This window comes from Ursus arctos, unplaced genomic scaffold, assembly GCF_023065955.2.
Source record: "Ursus arctos isolate Adak ecotype North America unplaced genomic scaffold, UrsArc2.0 scaffold_13, whole genome shotgun sequence".
Taxonomy (NCBI): Eukaryota; Metazoa; Chordata; class Mammalia; order Carnivora; family Ursidae; genus Ursus; species Ursus arctos.
This window is the reverse complement of record NW_026622797.1, coordinates 70,230,103-70,236,501: the sequence shown is the minus strand read 5'-3', so window position 1 is coordinate 70,236,501 and position 6,399 is coordinate 70,230,103.

Below are 6,399 nucleotides of genomic sequence, written 5' to 3'. Positions count from 1 at the left end.
ACGTCGGTCCCCGAGGGGCCCCTCCCAAGGGGACTTGCGCAGCCACGCCGGGGATCCTGGACGTCCTAGCCCCAGGGCCGGACACACCCTGCAGCCCCCGCCACCGGGGCCGCTAGGGTCGCCGCCGGTCATTCAGGCGGGAGAAGGGGCAGGGCCCTCCTAGTCCCTGAGGATCTTCGAAGGCCCCCACGCCAAAACCTGTGGGCCCACGGTCCCGCTCCCAGCTCCGACCCCTCGGCCCGCCCCACCGCGCGCCACACAGCCAGGGGATTGGGCCAGAAGGCCTCCTGGGGGCTAACGCAAACCCTAGGTGGGTCCCCAAGGGGCCCATCCCTAGGAGCTTGGCGCCCCAACGCCGGGAATTGGGAACCTCCAAACCCCAGCGCTGGACTCACCCTGCAGCCCCCCGCCACCCGGGTCGCTTCAGGCGCCGCCGGTCATTCAGGGCGGGAGAAGAGGTAGGGCCCTCCGAGCCCCCGGCAAGCTTCAAAGGCCCCCTGCGCCAAAACACTTGGGCCCACGCTCCCACTCCCGCTCTGCAGCGCCCTCCCCTCGGCCCGCCCCCTGCTCGCCACACCGCCGGTGGTCCTGCCTGCCGGTGTCCTGGGGGTTATCCTAACCCTAGGTGGGCCCCAGAGGGGCCCCTCCCAAGGGTCCTGGCACCGCAACTCCGGGCATTGGGGTCCCCCGAGCCCCAGGGCAAGACTAACACTGCTGCCCATCCACCACCTGGGCCACTAGGGGCGCTGCCGCTCATTCAGGGCTGGAGAATGGGCAGGGCCCGCTGAGTCCCCGCCGACCTTCGATGGCCCCCCGCCCCAAAGCGCTTGGGCCCACTTTCCCACTAGTCAGCGCCCTCACCTCAACCGGCCCCTCCGCTGGAAAGAGAGCAGGCGGATCGGACGTGCCGGCCACCTGGGGGTAACCTTAACCCTAGGGCGGTCCCCGAGGGGCCCCTCCCAAGGGGCCTTGCGCGGCCATGCCGGGGATCCTGGACGTCCTAGCCCCAGCCCGGACTCACCCTGCAGCCCCCTGGCATCCGGGCTCCTCGGGGCGCCGCCGGTCATTCAGGCGGGAGAAGGGGCAGGGCCCTCCGAGCCCCCGACCTCCTTAGAAGGTCCCTGCGCCAAAACCTGTGGGCCCACGGTCCCGCTCGCCAGCTCCCTCCCCTCGGTCCGCCCCACCGCGAGCCACACAGCCAGGGGATTGGGCCTGAAGGCCTCCAGGGGGCTAACCCAAACCCTAGGTGGGTCCCCGAGGGGCCCATCCCAAGGGGCTTGGCGACCCAACGCCGGGGATTGGGAACCTCCAAACCCCAGCGCTGGACTCACCCTGCAGCCCCCCGCCACCCGGGCCGCTAGGGGCGCCGCCGGTCATTCAGGGGGGGAGTTGGGTAGGGCCCTCTGAGCCCCCGGGGAGCTTCGAAGGCCCCCTGCGCCAAAACACTTGGGCCCACGCTCCGCTCTCCAGCGCCCTCCCCTCCGGCCGCACCCCCGCCTCGTCCCCCCACCCCCCCCACCCCCGCTCGCCACACCGCCTGTGGATCCTGCCTGCCGGCCTCCTGGGGGCTAATCCTAACCCTTGTTCGGCCCCCGAGGGGCCCCTCCCAAGGGGCCTGGCACCGCAACGCCGGGGATTGGGTCGCCCGAGCCCCAGCGCTGGACTCACCCTTCGCCCCAGCGCTGGACTCACCATTCGCCCAAGCGCCACGCAGGTCATTATTGGCGCCGCCGGTCATTCAGTTCGGGAGAACGTGCAGGGCACTCCGAGCCCCTGACGACATTTGAAGGCCCCCCGCGCCAAAACGCTTGGGCCCACGCTCCCAGTCCTCAGCGCCCTCAGCTCGGCCTGCCCCTCCGCTCGCCGCACATCCAGCAGATCGGGCTTGCGGGACTCCTGGGGGCTAACCCTAACTCTAGGTGGGCTCCTGAGGGGCCCCACCCAAGGGGCCTGGCGCCCCAACGCCAGGGATTGGGGACCCGAGACCGAGCGCCAGACTTTACCCGCAGCCCCCCGCCACCTGGGCCGCTAGGGGCACCGCCGGTCATTCAGGCGGGAGAAGGGGCAGGGCCCTCAGAGCCCCTGCCGACCTTTGATGGCCCCCCCGCCCCAAAGCGCTTGGGCCCACGTTCCCACTAGTCAGCGCCCTCACCTCAACCTGCCTCTCCGCTCGAAACACAGCAGGCGGATCGCACCTGCCGGCCTCCTGGGGGCTAACCGTAACCCTACGTCGGTCCCCGAGGGGCCCCTCCCAAGGGGACTTGCGCAGCCACGCCGGGGATCCTGGACGTCCTAGCCCCAGGGCCGGACACACCCTGCAGCCCCCGCCACCGGGGCCGCTAGGGTCGCCGCCGGTCATTCAGGCGGGAGAAGGGGCAGGGCCCTCCTAGTCCCTGAGGATCTTCGAAGGCCCCCACGCCAAAACCTGTGGGCCCACGGTCCCGCTCCCAGCTCCGACCCCTCGGCCCGCCCCACCGCGCGCCACACAGCCAGGGGATTGGGCCAGAAGGCCTCCTGGGGGCTAACGCAAACCCTAGGTGGGTCCCCAAGGGGCCCATCCCTAGGAGCTTGGCGCCCCAACGCCGGGAATTGGGAACCTCCAAACCCCAGCGCTGGACTCACCCTGCAGCCCCCCGCCACCCGGGTCGCTTCAGGCGCCGCCGGTCATTCAGGGCGGGAGAAGAGGTAGGGCCCTCCGAGCCCCCGGCAAGCTTCAAAGGCCCCCTGCGCCAAAACACTTGGGCCCACGCTCCCACTCCCGCTCTGCAGCGCCCTCCCCTCGGCCCGCCCCCTGCTCGCCACACCGCCGGTGGTCCTGCCTGCCGGTGTCCTGGGGGTTATCCTAACCCTAGGTGGGCCCCAGAGGGGCCCCTCCCAAGGGTCCTGGCACCGCAACTCTGGGCATTGGGGTCCCCCGAGCCCCAGGGCAAGACTAACACTGCTGCCCATCCACCACCTGGGCCACTAGGGGCGCTGCCGCTCATTCAGGGCTGGAGAATGGGCAGGGCCCGCTGAGTCCCCGCCGACCTTCGATGGCCCCCCGCCCCAAAGCGCTTGGGCCCACTTTCCCACTAGTCAGCGCCCTCACCTCAACCGGCCCCTCCGCTGGAAAGAGAGCAGGCGGATCGGACGTGCCGGCCACCTGGGGGTAACCTTAACCCTAGGGCGGTCCCCGAGGGGCCCCTCCCAAGGGGCCTTGCGCGGCCATGCCGGGGATCCTGGACGTCCTAGCCCCAGCCCGGACTCACCCTGCAGCCCCCTGGCATCCGGGCTCCTCGGGGCGCCGCCGGTCATTCAGGCGGGAGAAGGGGCAGGGCCCTCCGAGCCCCCGACCTCCTTAGAAGGTCCCTGCGCCAAAACCTGTGGGCCCACGGTCCCGCTCGCCAGCTCCCTCCCCTCGGTCCGCCCCACCGCGAGCCACACAGCCAGGGGATTGGGCCTGAAGGCCTCCAGGGGGCTAACCCAAACCCTAGGTGGGTCCCCGAGGGGCCCATCCCAAGGGGCTTGGCGACCCAACGCCGGGGATTGGGAACCTCCAAACCCCAGCGCTGGACTCACCCTGCAGCCCCCCGCCACCCGGGCCGCTAGGGGCGCCGCCGGTCATTCAGGGGGGGAGTTGGGTAGGGCCCTCTGAGCCCCCGGGGAGCTTCGAAGGCCCCCTGCGCCAAAACACTTGGGCCCACGCTCCGCTCTCCAGCGCCCTCCCCTCCGGCCGCACCCCCGCCTCGTCCCCCCACCCCCCCCACCCCCGCTCGCCACACCGCCTGTGGATCCTGCCTGCCGGCCTCCTGGGGGCTAATCCTAACCCTTGTTCGGCCCCCGAGGGGCCCCTCCCAAGGGGCCTGGCACCGCAACGCCGGGGATTGGGTCGCCCGAGCCCCAGCGCTGGACTCACCCTTCGCCCCAGCGCTGGACTCACCATTCGCCCAAGCGCCACGCAGGTCATTATTGGCGCCGCCGGTCATTCAGTTCGGGAGAACGTGCAGGGCACTCCGAGCCCCTGACGACATTTGAAGGCCCCCCGCGCCAAAACGCTTGGGCCCACGCTCCCAGTCCTCAGCGCCCTCAGCTCGGCCTGCCCCTCCGCTCGCCGCACATCCAGCAGATCGGGCTTGCGGGACTCCTGGGGGCTAACCCTAACTCTAGGTGGGCTCCTGAGGGGCCCCACCCAAGGGGCCTGGCGCCCCAACGCCAGGGATTGGGGACCCGAGACCGAGCGCCAGACTTTACCCGCAGCCCCCCGCCACCTGGGCCGCTAGGGGCACCGCCGGTCATTCAGGCGGGAGAAGGGGCAGGGCCCTCAGAGCCCCTGCCGACCTTTGATGGCCCCCCCGCCCCAAAGCGCTTGGGCCCACGTTCCCACTAGTCAGCGCCCTCACCTCAACCTGCCTCTCCGCTCGAAACACAGCAGGCGGATCGCACCTGCCGGCCTCCTGGGGGCTAACCGTAACCCTACGTCGGTCCCCGAGGGGCCCCTCCCAAGGGGACTTGCGCAGCCACGCCGGGGATCCTGGACGTCCTAGCCCCAGGGCCGGACACACCCTGCAGCCCCCGCCACCGGGGCCGCTAGGGTCGCCGCCGGTCATTCAGGCGGGAGAAGGGGCAGGGCCCTCCTAGTCCCTGAGGATCTTCGAAGGCCCCCACGCCAAAACCTGTGGGCCCACGGTCCCGCTCCCAGCTCCGACCCCTCGGCCCGCCCCACCGCGCGCCACACAGCCAGGGGATTGGGCCAGAAGGCCTCCTGGGGGCTAACGCAAACCCTAGGTGGGTCCCCAAGGGGCCCATCCCTAGGAGCTTGGCGCCCCAACGCCGGGAATTGGGAACCTCCAAACCCCAGCGCTGGACTCACCCTGCAGCCCCCCGCCACCCGGGTCGCTTCAGGCGCCGCCGGTCATTCAGGGCGGGAGAAGAGGTAGGGCCCTCCGAGCCCCCGGCAAGCTTCAAAGGCCCCCTGCGCCAAAACACTTGGGCCCACGCTCCCACTCCCGCTCTGCAGCGCCCTCCCCTCGGCCCGCCCCCTGCTCGCCACACCGCCGGTGGTCCTGCCTGCCGGTGTCCTGGGGGTTATCCTAACCCTAGGTGGGCCCCAGAGGGGCCCCTCCCAAGGGTCCTGGCACCGCAACTCTGGGCATTGGGGTCCCCCGAGCCCCAGGGCAAGACTAACACTGCTGCCCATCCACCACCTGGGCCACTAGGGGCGCTGCCGCTCATTCAGGGCTGGAGAATGGGCAGGGCCCGCTGAGTCCCCGCCGACCTTCGATGGCCCCCCGCCCCAAAGCGCTTGGGCCCACTTTCCCACTAGTCAGCGCCCTCACCTCAACCGGCCCCTCCGCTGGAAAGAGAGCAGGCGGATCGGACGTGCCGGCCACCTGGGGGTAACCTTAACCCTAGGGCGGTCCCCGAGGGGCCCCTCCCAAGGGGCCTTGCGCGGCCATGCCGGGGATCCTGGACGTCCTAGCCCCAGCCCGGACTCACCCTGCAGCCCCCTGGCATCCGGGCTCCTCGGGGCGCCGCCGGTCATTCAGGCGGGAGAAGGGGCAGGGCCCTCCGAGCCCCCGACCTCCTTAGAAGGTCCCTGCGCCAAAACCTGTGGGCCCACGGTCCCGCTCGCCAGCTCCCTCCCCTCGGTCCGCCCCACCGCGAGCCACACAGCCAGGGGATTGGGCCTGAAGGCCTCCAGGGGGCTAACCCAAACCCTAGGTGGGTCCCCGAGGGGCCCATCCCAAGGGGCTTGGCGACCCAACGCCGGGGATTGGGAACCTCCAAACCCCAGCGCTGGACTCACCCTGCAGCCCCCCGCCACCCGGGCCGCTAGGGGCGCCGCCGGTCATTCAGGGGGGGAGTTGGGTAGGGCCCTCTGAGCCCCCGGGGAGCTTCGAAGGCCCCCTGCGCCAAAACACTTGGGCCCACGCTCCGCTCTCCAGCGCCCTCCCCTCCGGCCGCACCCCCGCCTCGTCCCCCCACCCCCCCCACCCCCGCTCGCCACACCGCCTGTGGATCCTGCCTGCCGGCCTCCTGGGGGCTAATCCTAACCCTTGTTCGGCCCCCGAGGGGCCCCTCCCAAGGGGCCTGGCACCGCAACGCCGGGGATTGGGTCGCCCGAGCCCCAGCGCTGGACTCACCCTTCGCCCCAGCGCTGGACTCACCATTCGCCCAAGCGCCACGCAGGTCATTATTGGCGCCGCCGGTCATTCAGTTCGGGAGAACGTGCAGGGCACTCCGAGCCCCTGACGACATTTGAAGGCCCCCCGCGCCAAAACGCTTGGGCCCACGCTCCCAGTCCTCAGCGCCCTCAGCTCGGCCTGCCCCTCCGCTCGCCGCACATCCAGCAGATCGGGCTTGCGGGACTCCTGGGGGCTAACCCTAACTCTAGGTGGGCTCCTGAGGGGCCCCACCCAA